Source organism: Apostichopus japonicus, chromosome 10, assembly GCF_037975245.1.
Source record: "Apostichopus japonicus isolate 1M-3 chromosome 10, ASM3797524v1, whole genome shotgun sequence".
Lineage (NCBI taxonomy): Eukaryota > Metazoa > Echinodermata > Holothuroidea > Aspidochirotida > Stichopodidae > Apostichopus > Apostichopus japonicus.
In genome coordinates, this window is record NC_092570.1 from 11,979,231 (window position 1) to 12,003,244 (window position 24,014).

General features: G+C 40.2%; 1 protein-coding gene and 1 long non-coding RNA gene across 7 annotated transcripts in view; both read right to left on the reverse strand.

Annotated features, from left to right (window-relative positions):
• LOC139975250 (uncharacterized) overlaps positions 1–24,014 on the reverse strand; it is a 231,028-nt gene that overhangs the window by 107,552 nt on the left and 99,462 nt on the right. The window lies entirely within an intron of this gene.
• The window catches only part of LOC139975253 (uncharacterized), a 99,817-nt gene continuing 93,597 nt past the window's right edge, over positions 17,795–24,014 (reverse strand). The window contains exon 2 of the long non-coding RNA XR_011795704.1: positions 17,795–18,650. This is a non-coding gene — a long non-coding RNA (uncharacterized lncRNA). The remainder of the gene's footprint in view (positions 18,651–24,014) is intronic.

Genomic DNA, 24,014 nt, shown 5'->3' on the forward strand with positions numbered 1-24,014 from the left:
GGACAAGGAACCATATAATAATATAATATTATGTGCTCAGACAGTTCATTCCATTCCATTAATACAGTAGGCAACAGTCTATTGAGGTGAACTTCAATCCAGGGGGCTCAATAGAAACTGCTTTGAAACTTTGTAAGGCACATGGGCCCAATTAAAGTATTAAACGCACAATGGCCCTATGGAGCCATTCACACAACCAAACTGTTTACCTTGATGCAAACATGGTCCAATTATTATACAACTTCATGCATGAGTGATTAAACACTTTGAGGTGGACAGGTGAGGTGATACTGGGCACTTCCTGTGTATAGGCTAACTGAAGAGGTAGGAGTATCAACAACACAAGTAACTGTTCCAATTGTTACTTATTCTCAAATTAGTTGATGTCACAACAGTCACTTAGTACAGTGCCTATAAGCAATATAAGCATAGTACAGTGCCTAGTGCGAAGTGTGAACAGAGTACAATTTATCACAGACATGAAGTGATCGTTCTTGGATGTGAATCATCATTTGGATCTGAGCGGACTAATGTGGCATGTATAATATGACGAACCATAGCCCTAGGAGGCACCAAAAAAACCGGTAAAAAACTTGTTTTCCCCAGGGCGGTAAAAACCGCCCGGTAAAAACCGGCCAACCCTGGTCCATCTTTCATTGACAGTACTGCAATAATAAGGTAGGCAATCAGTAATGTGATTTGAACTTCATGTTCTTTATAAAAAAGATATGTGTGTGAAATTAGGAATAAACATTCAGGATCTGAGCTAATGACAGATAGAAATGGGAAACAGCAAGAACTTTTCAGAAAACCATCCCAAAACCTATGAAATTTCACCATATCGTTGAGCAAATACTTGGAAATCATGACTGCTAATCAATCACAAGCAAAATAATAATCAGCTCAAGTAAGATGCAAGCCTCATGTGTGTTTGTCTCAAACCAACTACGACACATCAATTACAACCAATTAGATACAGACTACCAGAATCTTGTATAAATACAGGATAAAAAAGAAAAAAACATAAATAAAGGAAGGAAATAAGAGGAGCCAGACACTTGGCTCCAGAGCCAACATAAAGTCACTACATCAATCATGTTGTAAGTCATAAGTAGAGTGTCTTTATAAGACATGGCATGGTTAGTGTATCTCAATATGATTTATACAAATGTTTCACAACAAATGTTTCCACAAAAAGAATAAATAATTATTGAATGTATTTACTCCTGATTTTCACTTTCAATCAGAAAGGTGTATCCTTTTTCAATTGGGCATAGGGAGAGAACATTGCTATTAAACAATGTACTGTATGATAAATTTGCAAATTTAAAAAAATGAAAAAATATCGTGATTTTGTTTCCAGCTACAAAACTTGCTAAAGTTTGGTAACTTTGACAACTCATTAATGTTACCAGGCTACAGGCATATGAATTTCTATTTAGAGTTGCACAAAAGAAAAAGATCTCAAGTTGCTAGCTTGCGCTACTTACTTGGAGTCCAGTCAACAGCATACTTTTGAGAATAGCTTTAAGTTGATGATAACTGTGACTTGATCATCACATTCAGAATGGTAAATATGTGTGAAATGTTATCTAAATGGGTTATCTTTCAGTTTCAAAGCTTTATTTTATATACAGAAAGTTCATTTATTCACACATATGACTAAAGGAGAACTGAGGAGCTCTTGGAAAGTCACATAATCAACATTTCCATTAAAATAATGAGTCAGTTACTTGACAACTGGAAAATCACTATTTTCTAAAGTTTTCTAATAAGATGTGTTCATGAGCTTTATCATTGTCAATATTTGTTTCCAATATGTTTACAAAGTGTACATGTGACACACTTTTGTTTAGATACTACTCATATAATCCATAACCAAAATACTTTTCATATTGCAGGAATCTCATAGAAACTGACTGTCACTTCTTTGTCCATGTAATTCTAATTGGGTCTCTATCAAACATGTTTGGCAACCAATGTGTCCATTGTGCATTTTACACCAGAAAACCAAAGATGAAATGGTTCCAATGCTTTTTCATGGTGTCAATTCAAATTGAGATAATCAATGAATAAACTTTTACTGACGTTTAGATGAAACTAGACATCCATAGAGGCCCTCCCACTTCTCAATCTGGAATTATGCATGGCACACATTGAAAAGAATGGTGCGCATGGGTAAAAATATAGCATGAACTCCTGACCACAATGCATACTAATTTGCTTTACTTTTGTATTAACATTAACACTTGTTAATCATAAAATAATGTCAAATATCAATATGTACTTGTAAATTTATATTTTTGACATTTATATTTTTACATGTCCCACCCATTCATGAATATGCACAACATTACTTCTTAAAAAATGAGGGCAATCCACACAGTTGCATATCTCCTCACCAGCAATACTACACTTAATATATATACATATGACATTTAACCATGTGACTTTTGACCTTAATCCCCATGGCAACCACATATTTTGATAGTACTTGACATTTCCATTATACCTGTGAAGGTTCCATGTTAGTTCAATGTTTGAGGAACAGGGTTTTTCTCCGTCAGTGCCACCAAAAAGGCCAAAGACATTGGCTCTATATACAGTGGTCTTATCAGGGATCAAAGCACTATCGACAAGTCCCATGATGGTGCTAACCACCTGACCCTTGGTATTTTATTGGCTATGCCCCTGATGAGTGGCACTATGAATCTACTGGAACACAGGCTGGAACCATACGTCAACCCTTCATGTATTGCTGAAATCACTAATCTGTCATTTTTAATTGTGGCTACCTATTTTCCCTCGTCAAGCAGCATTTGTAGGAAATTACATACTTCCGTCACAGAGATCTTGGTTGGAGGTGTTTGTCTCTAATGGCACCACTCTCCAAACTTCCGCAGTCAGGAATCGTAAGTCGCCACTGTGTACATTCTTCTTGCTGCCATGAACGCACCTGCCTCTGAAAAAGCCCTTCTGTTTGAGGTAAAACCTGACAACTTCCAGGGAACTAATTTGAGTCCCTTGATCTCTGGATGCATAAGGGTTCCTCTCCTCTGTGACAGAAGATGAGGGATATCGGGAAGTATCACTTGGTCTCCATCAGTACCTGTAGTATAGCTCCCTTAACCATGGTCTGCTGGGCCAGAATGGAGCTACTAGTATTACTCTCCCCTTGGACTGTCTGACCTTCTGTATGACCTGACTTACTAGACAAAGAGGTGGGAAAGCATACGCTTCTACTGTAGGTAGTCCCATGGGTCTGTTTGGTTCAGAAAACCTGATGTTTGGCATTCTGTAGAGTTGCAAACAGGTCTATCAATGGCTTCCCCAGAATGCCAAATGTCCTGTTGCACGTCCCCTTGGACAGGGCCCACTCGTTCAAGTCTAAGTACCCCCTTGACAGTGCGTCCGCTGCACAAAGGTCCTCACCGAGGAATGGTAAAGCCAACATTACTGACTTTGCTTCAAATAATGGCCAACGAATCGATGACACCACATTCTCTCTCTTCAATCCCATAGATTTGGTTGCTACTCTTGTCTGATCGTCCAGATGTAAAAATAATTGTCATGCTTCATTTCTCGACACCTGAGTTTCATCTTCTGGTAGTTGTTAGTGGTGTCTCATCAGTCTTTCATCCACCAGCATGAGGACAGACGTAAATTTCATCCCCGACCAGGCTGCCACATCTACTTCAACCATGATCTAGTCCAGCTTTGTTGTGCTGGGCCTATAAAATAATCTGTTCCGCTCAGAGTTTCTCCTTCGCTTTTTGGGGAATAGCTGGACACCTGAATAGAGTTCACCAGGCTCATCTGGTACTCTGATGGCTCTGTCCGCTGTCTTTCCCAGCGATGGTCTGGAACCTGCCTTTACAGGATGCGTCCACGGGCGTCATCGCCTTTGGTCGAGCCAAAATTTCTCCTGTGGAGGTCAGTTTGGAGACTCAGACTGGGTTTGGTACCTGTTCTTGTGGTTTCTAGAACCCCCTGTGTCTTATGAAAATTTCATTAGCCTCAGCAGCCAGCTCTGGGGGTACGCCAGTCCCCCAGTGAGGGTATCCGCCTCCTCTACATTTCTGGCAATGTAGTCTTCTGATATTGTATCAAACTCGAAGAGGTCGTCAATGTCATCCTCTTGTCCTGACAGTGCAATAGAGGTTCTGCAATTCAAGATATCACCATCCTCAGCCCCTATCTCTTCAGGTTCAGGTTTCTGGACTACAGTCGGCCTGGACAAAGCTGCTCCCATCTCTTCTCTCTCACCTTCCCAGAACTACTTTCTTGTTCCCTTTACCTGGAGAGTTTGTAGACAACCTGTTAACTGTGCCAGCCACGCTGGCTCTTCCTCTTGTCTCCTTGGCCCTTCTATAGCCATCTTCCGAGGAAGATACATCAGAAGCAGGAAACCATCTCCATTTACTTCTGCAGCCTCTTGGGGACCGCAATTGGGACCTGCTGCGGTTGGTCATCTCTCTGCATCAGATTTTTGCACCCATAGCATTCTGGCCTTCTTAACAGAAGCCCTGCCCTTTCCTTTGCCTTTCCATTTGGTCATGTTCGAACCAGATGTTGACAGTAGGCACTCTTTCTCTGTCTCTCTCTCTTTCTCTTTTTCTATCTTCCTCTTGTTTTCTCTCCCTCTGCTCTTTCCTCACTATTCTCCTCTCTCTCCTCTTCTGCTCCTTTCTATGCTTCTCCCATCTCCCTCTCAACTTCCCTGTCTCTTGGGCACCCATTCGGATTAGGTAGCTGGTCCAGCTTCCCTTGCAGCTGATTCCTCTGCCCCGTAGCCAACTATCAATCTCTTGCCATTGACTAGGCGTAAACAGCATACAAACCAGGCAAGGCTCCCTTCTAATACACGTCCAGCATTTAGGACATAAGTCGTGGTCATCCCAAGATCTACCCGGACGGAATAGCAAACAATTGATGCACTTGAGCTGACTACTGGAAGACATGTCTGAACCCAAATTGAGGCAAATAACAAAATAACACCTGACAATTGCAACAGAAGATAGTAGGGGAGGAGTGTAAGCTAACACAAATGTCTAACAATACAAGAAGAGTAACCTTATCAATGTGCTTTGGCTAAGCTAAAAGCATGTTGGGCACAAGAGTAGCAACAACTTGGCCCAAAATATAACCAAAAAGCAATGAAAGGCCAGTGATGAAGAGAGAACAGATGACAACACTCGCTAAAACTTTATGATACAACAAAGTAAATAGCAAATGAATAACAGGAACACAATACTGAATGCAAAAATACAATACTATAACGTGCAATATATGGGAGGGAAGGGGAGGAAAACTTACGTTAGCATTTCGTGGAATTGCTACCCATACAGTACACTGAACACGTAAATAGAAACAGGGCTGGAATTTTATTGATTTAACATTTGTTAATCAGTTAAATTTCATCCTAGCTATTAGAATATTTTTGTTGTGAATTTGATAAGGGCTATGGGAATTGTGTGAAGTACATTAATGTATGTCATTCTCTAACATGTACATTATACTCTCCTTTTGTGTGTCATGAGCAAAGTCACCAACTGCAAACATTAGTAAAGATTATTTTCTATATCTTTCATCACAAAGAAGTAGGATGCATATCAAATCATTTGGAAGTTCAGGATAACTGACCAGATATTTTGATTAACCTTCACTGCTCAAAATACTGAGCAAAAATTTATGTAAATGCATTAGATACATGTTACACACATAAGTGAGCAATAAAGTACATCCCTATCTGCTCTCTTCTGATTACAATCACCATGGCAACCATCATTAACTTCTCACAGGATACTTAACTGGACAAACCAGGTCAGAGATATATAAACAACAAATCTGAGAAAGACACAGACTGTCAGATAAGTGTGAAAATCTCTGCAGCAATTGAATTACTTTAGGTTAGCCAAGGCATGGCGCCAAGCCAATTTTACAACAGATGCAATGAGATTCCACCTGATTGCAAACCAAGCACCAAAATAGGTTTCTTTATAAGCCTTGTCTCTTGTCCTGGAAAGCCCCCAGGGAGACTCCTGTATGAAAGGAGAGATTCAAATTGCATCTTCTACTGTATTGCAATCACTGTAATGTGTTTCTAAAGGTGCTAACACTGACAGAGCTCAAAATGGCACATCAAAAACAGCTAATACATAGTAAAGCTGCCTAGGTTGGACTTCGAGGACAATATGATTGAAATTGAGTTCTATCATATGTTAACATGAGAACCGAAATATTGGCAATTTATCACTTCTGAAGCAATTTTAAATTAATTAAACTACCTTCAGTAGTTCAGTGTACATCCACTACAACTGTACCACACTTACTATAGTATTCTAGGCTAACACTAGCTAACACATAGTTGTAATAGTCCTTGGTCATACATAGTGTTATGTAGTAGACTTGGTCGAAGTTATGGAACGCGAAAAGGGCAAACTTATTTCATTGCTAAGTTTAACGTAAGTTTAGACAATGACATAAGTTTAGACAACAAAATTTTAGACATCAACGTGAGTTTGAGCAACAGCATGGTAAAACAGCAGCAACAACTTTAGTTTAGACAACAACAAACTTAGTTAAGACAATGAAATCAGTTTGCTCTTTTCGCGTTGCACGCACGAAAAGGGCAAACTGATTTCGTTGTCTAAACTTATGTTGTTGCCATCGGCGCTGTTCAACAATTGCTTTACCACGTGGGATTCATATGATTACTATACGCACAAGTTGGTTCTTCCTGTCTGGGTTTAGGAAAACAGTCCCGTGGACAAGGCCGCCTTTGTTCTTCGCATATATAGGAAGTTACTAGAGGAGCAAAGTGGGCGGGGTCAGCTCATGTATGTAGCATGATGGAGAGCGTTGACAGCCTTGTAATTGGGTCGGGATACGTGTCAATCTTACTGACTATTTTGTAATTGGTCAGCAAATTAACGATGTGTATGTACAGTATATACATCGCAAGTCGAATTTCGCGCGAAAAGCCATTTTATTATATCACGTGATTGGGCAATAACATTAGTTTAGACAACTGAAACAAATTTAGATGGCAACGTAGGTTTAGACAGCAATGTAAGTTTAGGCAGCAACGTAAGTTAAGGCAGCAACAAAAGTTTAAACAACAACGTAAGTTTAGACAACAACGTTAGTTTGACAACAACATGTTAAAACAGCAGCAACAACTTTAGTTTAGACAGCAACAAACTTAGTTTAGACAACGAAATATGGTTGCCCTTTTCGCATGCCATACAAAGTAGACCGTACTGTTGACAGTTGTTGTTTCAAAAGTGAAATTTTCCACTTTCATGTATATTTTTCAACATTTTGAAGACTACACATAAGGGTAGAAACCTTGCACCACTTTTGTGCATTCATATTTTAACAATTGATTAAGTGATTGGGATTTGTCTCAGTAGTGTCAGTTCTAACTAAATGAGATCATCTGGTTTAGCTGAACTCGATATTGCCAGTTGTCTGGCCACTGGCACTAACTGCACTGTAGGCTAGCTAGAAGAATTGATTACTACAGTATGTAACTTATTTGCAGCATAGTCTCTGCCCACTTCGTAGGCATTAGGAGCTGTAGTTCCTGTAGCCCTTGCTCCAATGAACCCCCCATCCGGTGAGTGAGGCGTCTGTTGTTACTGACAATATTGGTAGCTCCCGTGTGAAGGGTATCCCTTGACTCCAATTGTCCGAGTCGAGCCACCATCGGAGGTGTTGGGTGGTCTCCTCCGACCTGTAGATCAGTGTTGTCTTGTCTGGATCTGTGGGGTTTGCGGACTTCAGAAGGTGCAGTTGTAAGGGTCGCATGTGCAACCTGCACAATCGGACAACATCGACCAGGCTGGCCAAGAGTCCCAGGGCTCGGAGCCACGTCAGTGTTGGTGACTCCTGATGTGAGATGATTTGCTGCGTGGTCGTTCTGACCGCAGTGATTCACTCTTCTGAGGGTCGGGCTACCCCGGCAGAAAAGTCCAGTATCGCCCCAAGGAACTGAATCGTCTGGGTTGGAGACAGTCGGGACTTTTTTTCGTTTACGATCCAGCCCAGCTCTTGGAGGGTATGGAGCGTTTTGTGGACGTTGTCGGCAGCCTCTGACTGAGAGCTCCCTACCACTAGCCAGTCGTCGAGGTATACGAAAGGGTGACCCCTCTCCTTCTGAGGTAGGAGACTACCACTCCCGCAACTCTCGTGAAGGCGGTCGGAGCCGTGGACAGGCCGAATGGAAGTGCCCTAAACTGGTAGTCCTGCTCTGCGTACCGGAACGTCAGGAACTGTCGGTAATCTTTGTGTACCATGATGTGCAGGTAAGCGTCCCGTAAGTCTACGGTCGCCGCCCACATGCCCTTTCTGAGCAGGGGTAAAATTAGATTTAGGGTTTCCATACAGTCACCGTGGTTGCTCTCTGCTGTTCTAACAGGGGGCGGAGCAAGCCAGTAAGTTGAGCCAGCCATGCTGGTTCCTCCTCCTGTCGCCGTCTTGGGGACCGACGCCTTCTCTTCGCTCTTCTATAGCCGTCGTTAGACGACTCCCAGGATTCGTCGTAGGCCAGGGAGTATCTTCTCCTTTCCCTACGTCTCGGGGATTTTGAGCGCGATTCGGATCTATCCCGTCTGGATCTGCGGGAGGTCTCTCTCCCCCTGCTTTCCCAGGTCTGGATTTCCGTAGGGACCCGCCTCTCCGGCTCCCTGCTATGGGACCGGCTGCGTCTCAGCGACTCTTCGGTCATATTCTCTCTCGGACCCGAGCTCTCCGTGGCCTGCAGCCCGCGCTCCGTGGGTCTCTCTTGCTGCGACCCGGGCTGATATGTTGTCTCTAGTCCGGCCGAGCCGTGCCTCTTCTTAAGAGGTCTTTTCTTGGCAGGAGCCTTGCCCTTGCTCCTGCCCTTCCCTTTGGCCATAATCAAACCGGGCGTCCCCGGGACCGCTAGGGGTACTCCACCTCTCTCTCTCCTTCGGCCCTCTCCTGGCCACTTTCCTCCACCTCTCTCTCTCCCGTCTCTCCTATATCCTCTTCTGGGGCACCGATGGCATTTGGAATCAAATCCAGCTTGCCCTGAAGCTTGCTTCTTAGACTCGTTAACCACTGGTCTATCTCCTGCCACTGGGCTGGCGAAAACTTTATGCAGACCAGGCATGGGTTCCGTCTGGTGCAGGTTCTACACTTAGGACACAGATCGTGTTTGTCCCAGGCTCTGCCTGGCCGAGACATCGAGCAGTTGATACACTCCAGCTGGTTACGAGACATACTGAAACCCTCGAATTAAGGAAACACTAACTCTTAAAGCTTAGACGGGAGATAACATGGGGGGGGGGGGAAATAAGCTAACAGTGAGTAGAGGTACGTAGCGTAACCTAGCAACGGCAAAAGTACGAAATACGCTACGAAAGTGGCCTAACAAAAATCAACACAAAAGCTGAAAAAGAACATGAGAGAGCGATATATAGAAGAAGAAATAGCGAATAGAAATACAATGTAAACATGCTATGAACATGAAAATACAACAACACGCCTATAGCGTGGGGAAGGAAAATGGCGGGAAACCTAAAAACCTAAACGAAAAGAAAAAAAAACAGTCCCCAAAACCCTCCCTTTCAACAAAAATGGATACTTTTCGGGCTGGAAAGGACTGCAAAACTCCTAAGAATCCGAGAAAAGACACTTCCAACGATCGCTAAAGAAAACCAAGACGAAATGCAGGGGAAATTTTTCCACAAGAAATTCGCGTGAAGACACTTTTAATGGTAGAATGAAAAAGGAGTGACCGGGGGGTTCCGGTCATATAGGGCGCACAGTGTTATTATTTTACCAGGACCTTATAGGCACAGTAGAACGAGGTGCTAAGGTTGTGAGGAGACAGGTAAGCGAGGAGCGAAGTAAATATACCTGGTATTTTCGGTATATTCGTTAATGTCATACATTCAATATGCATAGCCTAGGCTATGTACATACTCTTACACGTACGGTTATAAAAAAATAAAAATAACACGCTATATTAGGGCCTTTGTTTTTTAACATACACTTCCAAAACAAAAAGCACAAACCTTGGAAAAAAGCAACCCACACCATCCTTCATTCATACTCGATGTACGATATTAGATTAACACGTTCGCACGTTGATTAAACTTGTAAATCCATACACAAACAGAAATTGGGAGTTCCCCACTATTCCATGACATTGGAATAGGGCAACCCTTCAGTTCAAAAGTTCACAATGAAAAGTTTTTAACTATCAACAAGTTACCACATGTTTGGAACTTCAGACAATAAGAATGTAACATAGGGGCTACGTAAATACGGGATTATAAACTACTTACATAAGAATAGTACAGATTTATATCATTAATCGGCTGTTGTTTACCCCAAGACTTTCAAAATGTACAATATCAATCTTTCGTACAAACTTTCTTAAAAATTAAAAAAGGAACGAAAGATATCTATAAATGACATCGTGGAACCCCCCGCATGAATAAACGAATCCATTTCATTACAGCATCAAATCTCAAGTACCGTACTGCACTGTACCGTACCCTAGGCTATAATAATATACAGTCCTGTGCAAAGATGGATTTTAACTGGATACTCCCTGCGGTTTTGTCTCAAAATTTATTAAATCGTTAGCAGTTTGCTAACAGTTTTATTTTATTTTGATAAATATTATAACAAAATGAGGTGAAATGCATAAGGGTATGATTTTGTACATGGGAACCTTCACAATCAACGTTTGAAGGAAGAATAAATAACGAAAATTTCAGAATAACTTTGAGGTCCCGTAACATGCTGAGCCCAAGTAACGTTCGATATTTGGTGTAGCCTACAGTAGGTCCAAATTACTACGTGAAAAGAATATTTGTTATATAGGTCTAGGTCAAAACGAATGTAATAACCGGTTGTTTTCCCAATACCGGTAGTAGTTACACATTGCACTGTGATCGGGACTAGTCAATACCTGGTTCGGGATACCGGGATTCACTTGACAACCGGGATCCCTCACAATGCTAATTTGAATGCATCCCTACAATTTTCCCGTAGAAAATCACTGTTGTATAAGTTCATGGAAAATTCCGTGTTAATTGCCCACCCAGTATATTAGAAAATAACCACTGAGTGGCAGGAAAATTTGAAGCAGTAAATTAGTCTTATTTATTTCACTGACCTGATTTGACTAGATAAACCAAACTCACTTCTCCCAGGAAGTAGATGACAGTAGGTGATGTCATCATGGCAATAGCTTTACCTTTCCTTTTATAATCTGCTCAACCTTTCACTGAAATGTATTTGATACCTTTGCTAGCTGTCAAGTCTGTTCTCTGTAGTGTATGTAGATTTCATCAAAACACAACTTTTTGTTGACAAAGTATATTCCTCTGTGGATAAATGCTTTAAATACTATAAAATATAACACATTCACAGTTCAATTAGTTTGATGAGATCATTCAATCTGCTATTGCAAGATGTATTCACAGAATATCATCAACAATATGTTTGCCAGAAAAAATGCTATTAAGACGTTATTTGGACCTAAAGATGCAGTAAATTTCTAGCAATTTTGTTAAGCAATCAATTTCAACCACCAGACTATGCTTCAAATGCGTTTACAATTAAGAAACTACACATGCAAGTTGCATATGTTTTGTATAGCAGTGTGCCCTTAGTTCCTGCAATGATATGGCATCAAGACAGCACTTGTTGAGGGCATTCTCATTTCAGTCCCATGCATATCATATAAACCTCCTGGCATATACATGTACTGTACACCACCACAGAACTAAGCAACTAACCAGATATCAGAATTAAAGTTCACCCATGATAGAATCCCTTTAAGGTGCATTTTATGTATAATTATAAATCAGCAAATGTTAGAAACCATCAACCACACTGTTCATCATGCAGCTCCATCCTTCTTAGTAAATTTGACATTGCAACCTTGACTGAGGGCTTACACTGCTGAATTAACGTTTGTTCATACATTCTGTGTACTGCACTCATGCTTTGAGATGATGGCAGATGCTTTTGAGTTAGTAACCAAAGGTCTAAGAAATGTGCGCATGAAATTGGATGAAGTACAGAGCTGGTTTGCTTCCATTACTTGCTGACTTTGACAGTATCTTGTTTCAAGTACTGCCTAGGCAGTGAAGTGTTTTCTACAGTAAAACAAAATTCATTATGTTTAATTGACTTTGTCAAGAAGACAGTGAGTTCCAATGCTGAACAGTCACCTAGATGTGCCTGTGGAGAGGATATGGCTTATACTTCATGCAATACTCTGTGCTAGGTAGTCTACTAGTCTAGGCAGATGCAATGAACAGTCACATAGATGTGCCTGTGGAGAGGATATGGTTTATACTTCATGCAATACTCTGTGCTAGGTAGACTACTAGTCTAGGTAGATGCAATGAACAGTCACATAGATGTGCCTGTGGAGAGGATATGGCTTATAAATACTTCATGCAATACTCCGTGCTAGGTAGTCTACTAGTCTAGGTAGATGCAATGAACAGTCACATAGATGTGCCTGTGGAGAGGATATGGCTTATACTTCATGCAATACTCTGTGCTAGGTAGTCTACTAGTCTAGGTAGATGCAATGAACAGTCACCTAGATGTGTCTGTGGAGAGGATATGGCTTATACTTCATGCAATACTCCGTGCTAGGTAGTCTACTAGTCTAGGTAGATGCAATGAACAGTCACATAGATGTGCCTGTGGAGAGGATATGGCTTATAAATACTTCATGCAATACTCCGTGCTAGGTAGTCTACTAGTCTAGGTAGATGCAATGAACAGTCACATAAATGTGTCTGTGGAGAGGATATGGCTTATACTTCATGCAATACTCCTTGCTAGGTAGTCTACTAGTCTAGGTAGATGCAATGAACAGTCACATAGATGTGCCTGTGGAGAGGATATGGCTTATACTTCATGCAATACTCCGTGCTAGGTAGTCTACTAGTCTAGGCAGATGCAATGAACAGTCACATAGATGTGCCTATGGAGAGGATATGGCTTATACTTCATGCAATACTCTTTGCTAGGTAGTCTACTAGTCTAGGTAGATGCAATGAACAGTCACATAGATGTGCCTGTGGAGAGGATATGGCTTATACTTCATGCAATACTCTATGCTAGGTAGTCTACTAGTCTAGGTAGGATGCAATGAACAGTCACATAGATGTGCCTGTGGAGAGGATATGGCTTATACTTCATGCAATACTCTGTGCTAGGTAGTCTACTAGTCTAGGTAGATGCAATGAACAGTCACATAGATGTGCCTGTGGAGAGGATATGGCTTATACTTCATACAATACTCCGTGCTAGGTAGTCTACTAGTCTAGGCAGATGCAATGAACAGTCACATAGATGTGCCTGTGGAGAGGATATGGCTTATACTTCATGCAATACTCTTTGCTAGGTAGTCTACTAGTCTAGGTAGATGCAATGAACAGTCACATAGATGTGCCTGTGGAGAGGATATGGCTTATACTTTATGCAATACTCTATGCTAGGTAGTCTACTAGTCTAGGTAGATGTAATGAACAGTCACATAGATGTGCCTGTGGAGAGGATATGGCTTATACTTCATGCAATACTCTGTGCTAGGTAGTCTACTAGTCTAGGTAGATGCAATGAACAGTCACATAGATGTGCCTGTGGAGAGGATATGGCTTATACTTCATGCAATACTCTGTGCTAGGTAGTCTACTAGTCTAGGTAGATGCAATGAACAGTCACATAGATGTGTCTGTGGAGAGGATATGGTTTATACTTCATGCAATACTCCGTGCTAGGTAGTCTACTAGTCTAGGTAGATGCAATGAACAGTCACATAGATGTGTCTGTGGAGAGGATATGGTTTATACTTCATGCAATACTCCGTGCTAGGTAGTCTACTAGTCTAGGTAGATGCAATGAACAGTCACATAGATGTGCCTGTGGAGAGGATATGGTTTATACTTCATGCAATACTCTATGCTAGGTAGTCTACTAGTCTAGGTAGATGCAATGAACAGTCACATAGATGTGTCTGTGGAGAGGATATGGTTTATACTTCATGCAATACTCCGTGCTAGGTAGTCTACTAGTCTAGGTAGATGCAATGAACAGTCACATAGATGTGCCTGTGGAGAGGATATGGTTTATACTTCATGCAATACTCCGTGCTAGGTAGTCTACTAGTCTAGGTAGATGCAATGAACAGTCACATAGATGTGCCTGTGGAGAGGATATGGCTTATACTTCATGCAATACTCTATGCTAGGTAGTCTACTAGTCTAGGTAGATGCAATGAACAGTCACATAGATGTGCCTGTGGAGAGGATATGGCTTATACTTCATGCAATACTCTATGCTAGGTAGTCTACTAGTCTAGGCAGATGCAATGAACAGTCACATAGATGTGCCTGTGGAGAGGATATGGCTTATACTTCATGCAATACTCTGTGCTAGGTACTAGTCTAGGTAGATGCAATGAACAGTCACATAGATATGCCTGTGGAGAGGATATGGCTTATACTTCATGCAATACTCTGTGCTAGGTACTCTACTAGTCTAGGTAGATGCAATGAACAGTCACCTAGATGTGCCTGTGGAGAGGATATGGCTTATACTTCATGCAATACTCTGTGCTAGGTACTCTACTAGTCTAGGTAGATGCAATGAACAGTCTCCTAGATGTGCCTGTGGAGAGGATATGGCTTATACTTCATGCAATACTCTGTGCTAGGTACTCTACTAGTCTAGGTAGATGCAATGAACAGTCACATAGATGTGCCTGTGGAGAGGATATGGCTTATACTTCATGCAATACTCTGTGCTAGGTAGTCTACTAGTCTAGGTAGATGCAATGAACAGTCACCTAGATGTGCCTGTGGAGAGGATATGGCTTATACTTCATGCAATACTCCGTGCTAGGTAGTCTACTAGTCTAGGTAGATGCAATGAACAGTCACATAGATGTACCTGTGGAGAGGATATGGCTTATACCTAGGCAATACTCTGTGCTAGGTAGTCTACTAGTCTAGGTAGATGCAATGAACAGTCACATAGATGTACCTGTGGAGAGGATATGGCTTATACTTCATACAATACTCTGTGCTAGGTAGTCTACTAGTCTAGGTAGATGCAATGAACAGTCACATAGATGTGCCTATGGAGAGGATATGGCTTATACTTCATGCAATACTCTGTGCTAGGTAGTCTACTAGTCTAGGTAGATGCAATGAACAGTCACATAGATGTGCCTGTGGAGAGGATATGGCTTATACTTTATGCAATACTCTATGCTAGGTAGTCTACTAGTCTAGGTAGATGCAATAAATTTTCAGTCATGATTTTGACTGTATGTTACAAAGTTTGAGTTTGAGTGAATATACAGATAAAAAAAGACATCTTTTCAGATGGCTAAGGTCTAAAGTTCCCTGAACAATAACCCTTCATGGATATGATAAGAGTTCACAACTTCTAATATCACAACAGTCAATAACAATTGTTTCACTTCTTCACTATCAAACCAGAAAACAATAACGTTTAGTGGTTCCGATGCCCAAATATATTCAAACTGTGGTAAGCCATACTGTACATGTTAAAGGTCAAGGGACATCTAGAGTTGACTTTCAATGATGTAAAACTTAACAATTCTAATGTTAAGAAAAACCCAACTCCACGTCCATTTTCAATCTCCAAAGGGGTAGAAATTGGTAACAAGTACTATTACGTAATAGTTTTCATGGCGTCACGGGGGGAAGCGCAGAAGAGGGCAAACAAGTAACTGTTCTGGGCAATGTATGAGTATGGAGAAATCTGTAACTAACAAAATAATACCTTCCTCAACAGTCTGTTACAAGAAAGTTAGGATTGGGATTTAGGTAAAAACTCACAGCAACAATCAAGCAACAAAAACTCCACAAAATTAAGCAAAATTGCTTTGGTTAGGAAAAGAAGAAACAAATGAAGTCATTTGTTTACCAAGTCAAAAGTGTATGATATCGTCACGGGGAACTGCTTACTGCTATCACATACAGTTGGTATCCACGCACTAATACGCATACACAGCATGCTTAGCTAGCTCACACATATTGCGGTGGCATTGACTGTAAATTGAATGATCATAGAGGCTTTTGGATTCAGATAGCGATAGCGAAGAAGGCTGAGAAATGGATGACATGTTTGACAATCGTGGGAAATTTTTCCCTACATGTTCGAGCTGGAGACCAGCGAAGAGGGGCCCGGATCGGACAGCGATGTCAAAACTGCTCGTCTTGACGGAACACAATAGTAATGTTAGGCCTAGAATTCTATATAGGCTAGTTGTGTGACTAGTTAGGCCTAGATCAAATATTGTTATCTAACTTTCCCCATGAAAGAAATTCCAACATGGAACGTTACCCCCAAGACCAGATAAACAGGAAGGACATACCCTATTGTGATGATAGTTTATGTCAGCTAAATGAAGATGACCAGGAGAAAATAAAAGAGTGGTCTGAATCTATGTGATAATAGTGTTACTGAGCTATCAGTGTTAGAGGAACACGAAACTTGCGCAAATCTCTAAATACAATGTAGGTACATCACCAAACCAAGCATGAAATAAATCGGACAATACGATTAAGTCCCCCGCCCACTCCTTAATATTCAGGAGATGGGAACCAATAACAATAGGGCACATCTACACATCATGGGGCATCTACTAAGTATCACATTGATTCAACTTGTAGTTGTTGAGATATCGTGATTACAAGCTAGCCGTCACTTACACACACACAAACACCCATACAGGCGTAAGGTGGTTTACGGGGACTCAACCTTTTGGCTATCATTATGGGGACCGTTAGTTACAATGATCACAGAGGCTTCAAACTTTGAATTTGTAATGACCTTTCCATCCAAAATTAAGTTAGGGATTATTTATGTTTTTATTTACTTTTGTTATAGTGTTACTATACAAGACATTCCACATTACTTGTGGGGACTCACTACTGACTTAACACACACTGAATTGGTTTATGGGGACCTCACTGGAAGTTTGTTATTTCAATCATAATCAATGTAGCATGCTTCTGTTCCATTGTCAGTATATCATGGGGAAGGGGAAGGGGGGGTGATAAGGGAAAAAATTACTTCACACATGACAAGTGAGTTGGCCACAGACTTGTTTGAAACTGGTATCAGCTGGATATCATTTGAGAAGCACTACTTCTAACTGTTCATGATCGAAGTGTGCTTATTATCCATTCCTGGGATGCCGAAGGGGGTATGATGGGGAAAACAGTGTGTTACTTCAAATAATGATCGTTAGGGACACATTATAGTTTTTGCAGAAAGGTTGATATCGAAAAATGAAAAAAAAAAAAACTTCAAGCCACATAATTTCAATCATTACCAATGTAATTATATTCCATAGTGTTATTGGTAGTAATTTCTGGGGTGGAGGAAGGGGGGGGGGGGAGTGGAGGAGGAGGAGGCATAATGATTGAACAAGATATCTGGCATTTCACAATTGTCATGGAAGGATGCCATATATTGGTTTGTTGCATATGGAACTTATTTCCTGATACATCCCTCAAATTTTAATTCCATGCAATTTTGAAAGAATGCAATGGTAAATATAGGATAACAATACTGGCCAACTTTTTAAAGCCTTAAGTGGGCACCTTTGTCCTCTCCCACACAGGAAACATTTAATTGAACTGTTTACCTAAATAACAGTTCAAAACCAAGCTGCTGTTCAAACACTCCATGTTGGTTGGCATCACCACTTGACTCAATTTGATTCAAAATAGGGGGATAATTTCAGCATAAGGTGAAGGTGGGGAACCAGGGGGGAGGGGGGTAATCCACCTTCCTCCTTGGAAAAAACACAGCCAAAACAACACCCTTCGTGCCCTGTAAAATAGTAGCACAAAAAAAACCCAAAGAAGAACTTTTATACAACTGTGTGGAAACATAGAGAGGATATTACAGATATTGTAGAGGAAGTAGAGTAGAGTAGAATTTTATTCAATTCTTGTCATATGTTGCACCCTATGTATCTACATTGCAACAGATTTGTCCATACATATGGAACTGTTTCAAGACAAATATCAACAGTACATCACTTTATCTTTAAAAAAGTATAATTTTCACTGGTATAATATGGTATGGTATATATTATATTTCATCATAGCTAATCTTCCTGTCACATTGACAAAGCATGATGTTCACAAATGTTTTGTAAATTTTCTAATTATGCCTTTCTCTTGCATCATAATATTTAGTATTAAAACTCCTCAAACACATACCATCTCAGTTTAATAAATAACTCATCAATATAATATCAAGATCAATGCATGGTGATATAATACAATGTGCTCAATGGTCTCCAAAATGTATGATAATCAAAGAACTGAACACAAGAAACAAAGATTCTCTGAAATGAATATTGTGCATAGAGCTGAACTTCACCAATCAGTATGATCTGTTGCTATAGTGCTGACATATCCACTATGCAAGAATTGTTTGCTTGAAACCAACCCAGCTGACAAAATCCAAGAACATGTTTATTGCATATCCGGAGGTCCCAACACAACATTATATAATATGGAACCAAGCAGCCTTGATATACCAACTTGAGCATTTATATGATAGTACTGTGCCAGCCAGCCAGCCCTTGTCTGTAAGAGAGCAGAAAAACAATATCTATGTGAGAATATGATAAAATATTTGACAAAGAATAGGGGAAAAGGTTAAAAGGTAGTGTACTTTCCAAGGCATGCCAAACTTTATAGATCTAGCATATGCAACAGCATATAGCTTAATTGGGTGGTCAAGTCACCTTATCCCCCATTTCCAATCAACAAGTGGAATGACATCAAAGCATTAAATAGACATAACATTGGAATATTAGGCCATTATGAAATGTCAAACCCTGAATAAAGTACTCAAAGTATGAAGTACCTGATTCCCCATGGGCCCATTCCACCTGCCCCATGCAATGAACTTCAAAACAGTGTACAATCTGTAGTTTCAAAGACATATCAAACTACAGAAATGTAGCATTTGCTACATAAAATGGTCTAAATAGGGCTCCTATGTCACTTTCCCAACCATCTCCAGCACGACAGTGTACAAAAGTCATACAATCTGATATATTATAGAGAAAATAGGGATGTACACTGTTATGGCTTTCTCCTATTGTTCGAGAAAGAATTTTTTTTACCATTTCCAACAGCATAGATTAAGGTGATGTATATTAAATGTAATGTAGAAGGTTTTTTTTTTTTCAACTATTAGGGTCCCAATGTGTGTGAGAATTTAATGAACAGTCTAATATTAATTTTTGACCATCTTATTTTCACCGTTTCAAAGTTTTGATGTCATTCCAAATTGGTGAACTGCTTAATCTCAAATACATCAGTGTAGAAAATTACCTTGTCCAACATTTACAGGGTCCACCCATATGTGGAACCATCATGTGGGGCAGAAGTTGGGGGGGGGGTTGCTGGAGGGGGAAACTGGGAAAGCAGCTATATGTAGGTTAGAGCTATCATTAGGATCAAATATTTCAAAGCATAGGATTTTATGTGTATTCATCCTTGTTGAATGGGATGGAGGGTCGGGGAGGGGTGGGGGGTCCAATTGACTTGGCTGCCCTCTTGGTCGTCTATTTGCTTTTCTCCTTGCTACGTAAAGTTTGATATGTCTTGAAAATTACAGTTTGAACACTATCACACTATCTAGCTCATTGCATGTGGCAAGTGGTGCGGGTTACTATGGAATCAGGTACCGTATACAGGGTCAGACCTCCATAACGTCCTAATATTGTGATATTATGTATAAATAATGTTTTGATGTCATTCCACTAATTGAGCGGAAATGAGGGGTGGGGATGATTGGAAAGCCCTAATCAGAATATATGCTGTTGCATGTGCTACATTCATACAATTTGATATATTAGAGAGAAAATAGGGATGTACACTGTTATGGCTTTCTCCTATTGTTTGAGAAATTTTTTTTTTCACCATTTCCAACAGCATAGATTAAGGTGATGTATATTGAATGTAAAGTAGAATGTTTTTTTTTCCCCAACTATTAGGGTCCCCATAATGTGTGTGAGAATTTAATGAACAGTCTAATATTAGTTTTTGACCATCTTATTTCCACCGTTTCAAAGTTTTGATGTCATTCCAAATTGGTGAACTGCTTAATCTCAAATACATCAGTGTAGAAAATAACCTTGTCCAACTTTTACAGGCTCCACCCATATGTGGAACCATCATGTGGGGCAAAAGGGGGGGTGTTGCTGGAGGGGGAAACTGGGAAAGCAGCTATTTGTAGGTTCTAGGGCTATCATTAGGATCAAATATTTGAAAGCATAGAATTTTATGTGTATTCATCCTTGTTGAATGGGATGGAGGGTCGAGGAGGGGTGGGGGGGTCCAAGTGACTTACGTGCCCTCTTGGTCGTCTATTTGCTTTTCTACCTGCTACGTAAAGTTTGATATGTCCTGAAAATTACAGTTTGTACACTATCACTCTATCTAGCTCATTGTATATGTCAAGTGTTGTGGGTTACTATGGAATTTGTTACCCTATACAGGGTCAGACCTCCATAACGCCCTAATATTGTGATATTATGTATAAATAATGTTTTGATGTCATTCCACTAGTTGAGTGGGAATGAGGGGTGGGGATGATTGGAAAGCCCTAATCAGAATATATGCTGTTGCATGTGCTACATTCATACAATTTGATATATTATAGAGAAAATAGGGATGTACACTGTTATTGCTTTCTCCTATTGTTTGAGAAAGATTTTTTTGACCATTTCCAACAGCATAGATTAAGGTGATGTATAGTAAATGTAATGTCAAAGGTTATTTTTTCCCAACTATTAGGGTCCCCATAATGTGTGTGAGAATTTAATGAACAGTCTAATATTAGTTTTTGACCATCTTATTTTCACCGTTTCAAAGTTTTGATGTCATTCCAAATTGGTGAACTGCTTAATCTCAAATACATCAGTGTAGAAAATTACCTTGTCCAACATTTACAGGCTCCACCCATATGTGGAACCATCATGTGGGGCAAAAGGGGGGGGGTGTTGCTGGAGGGGGAAACTGGGAAAGCAGCTATATGTATGTTCTAGGGCTATCATTAGGATCAAATATTTGAAAGCATAGGATTTTATGTGTATTCATCCTTGTTGAACGGGATGGAGGGTCGGGGAGGGGGGAGGGGGGTCCAAGTGACTTGCGTGCCCTCTTGGTCGTCTATTTGCTTTTCTCCCTGCTACGTAAAGTTTGATATGTCCTGAAAATTACAGTTTGTACACTATCACTCTATCTAGCTCATTGCATATGTCAAGTGGTGTGGGTTACTATGGAATTAGGTACCCTATACAGGGTCAGACCTCCATAACGCCCTAATATTGTGATATTATGTATAAATAATGTTTTGATGTCATTCCACTAGTTGAGTGGGAATGAGGGGTGGGGATGATTGGAAAGCCCTAATCAGAATATATGCTATTGCATGTGCTACATTCATACAATTTGATATATTAGAGAGAAAATAGGGATGTACACTGATATGGCTTTCTCCTATTGTTTGAGAATTTTTTTTTTCACCATTTCCAACAGCATAGATTAAGATGATGTATATTAAAAGTAATGTCAAAGGTTTTTTTTTTCCAACTATTAGGGTCCCCATAATGTGTGTGAGAATTAAATGAACAATCTAATATTAGTTTTTGACCATCTTATTTTCACCGTTTCAAAGTTTCGATGTCATTCCAAATTGGTGAACTGCTTAATCTCAAATACATCAGTGTAGAAAATAACCATGTCCAACTTTTACAGGCTCCACCCATATGTGGAACCATCATGTGGGGCAAAAGGGGGGGGGGGTGTTGCTGGAGGGGGAAACTGGGAAAGCAGCTATATGTAGGTTAGAGCTATCATTAGGATCAAATATTTGAAAGCATAGGATTTTATGTGTATTCATCCTTGTTGAATGGGATGGAGGGTCGGGGAGGGGTGGGGGGGGGTCCAAGTGACTTGCGTGCCCTCTTGGTCGTCTATTTGCTTTTCTACCTGCTACGTAAAGTTTGATATGTCCTGAAAATTACAGTTTGTACACTATCACTCTATCTAGCTCATTGCATATGTCAAGGGGTGTGGGTTACTATGGAATTAGGTACCCTATACAGGGTCAGACCTCCATAACGCCCTAATATTGTGATATTATGTATAAATAATGTTTTGATGTCATTCCACTAGTTGAGTGGGAATGAGGGGTGGGGATGATTGGAAAGCCCTAATCAGAATATATGCTGTTGCATGTGCTACATTCATACAATTTGATATATTAGAGAGAAAATAGGGATGTACACTGTTATGGCTTTCTCCTATTGTTTGAGAAAGATTTTTTTTACCATTTCCAACAGCATAGATTAAGGTGATGTATATTAAATGTAATGTCAAAGGTTTTTTTTTTTTACTGTTAGGGTCCCCATAATGTGTGTGAGAATTTAATGAACAGTCTAATATTAATTTTTGACCATCTTATTTTCACCGTTTCAAAGTTTTGATGTCATTCCAAATTGGTGAACTGCTTAATCTCAAATACATCAGTGTAGAAAATAACCTTGTCCAACATTTACAGGCTCCACACATATGTGGAACCATCATGTGGGGCAGAAGGTGGGGGGGGGGGGGTTGCTGAGGGGGAAACTGGGAAAGCAGCTATATGTAGGTTAGAGCTATCATTAGGATCAAATATTTGAAAGCATAGGATTTTATGTGTATTCATCCTTGTTGATGGGATGGAGGGTCGAGGCGGGGTGGGGGTCCAATGACTTGCGTGCCCTCTTGGTCGTCTATTTGCTTTTCTACCTGCTACGTAAAGTTTGATATGTCTTGAAAATTACAGTTTGTACACTATCACACTATCTAGCTCATTGCATGTGGCAAGTGGTGTGGGTCACTATGGAATCAGGTACCGTATACAGGGTCAGACCTCCATAACGCCCTAATATTGTGATATTATGTATAAATAATGTTTTGATGTCATTCCACTAGTTGAGTGGGAATGAGGGGTGGGGATGATTGGAAATCCCTATTCAGAATATATGCTGTTGCATGTGCTACATTCATACAATTTGATATATTATAGAGAAAATAGGGATGTACACTGATATGGCTTTCTCCAATTGTTTGAGAAAGATTTTTTTACCATTTCCAACAGCATAGATTAAGGTGATGTATATTAAATGTAATGTAGAATGTTTTTTTTTTCAACTATTTGGGTCCCCATAATGTGTGTGAGAATTTAATGAACAGTCTAATATTAATTTTTGACCATCTTATTTCCACCTTTTCAAAGTTTTGTTGTCATTCCAAATTGATGAACTGCTTAATCTCAAATACATCAGTGTAGAAAATAACCTTGTCCAACTTTTACAGGCTCCACCCATATGTGGAACCATCATGTGGGGCAAAAGGGGGGGGGGTGTTGCTGGAGGGGGAAACTGGGAAAGCAGCTATATGTAGGTTCTAGGGCTATCATTAGGATCAAATATTTGAAAGCATAGGATTTTATGTGTATTCATCCTTGTTGAATGGGATGGAGGGTCGGGGAGGGGTGGGGGCTGTCCAATTGACTTGGCTGCCCTATTGGTCGTCTATTTGCTATTCTCCCTGCTACGTAAAGTTTGATATGTCCTGAAAATTACAGTTTGTACACTATCACTCTATCTAGATCATTGCATGTGGCAAGTGGTGTGGGTTACTATGGAATCAGGTACCATATACAGGGTCAGACCTCCATAACGCCCTAATAATGTGATATTATGTATAAATAATGTTTTGATGTCATTCCGCTAGTTGAGTGGGAATGAGGGGTGGGGATGATTGGAAAGCCCTAATCAGAATATATATGCTGTTGCATGTGCTACATTCATACAATTTGATATATTATAGAGAAAATAGGGATGTACACTGTTATGGCTTTCTCCTATTGTTTGAGAAATTTTTTTT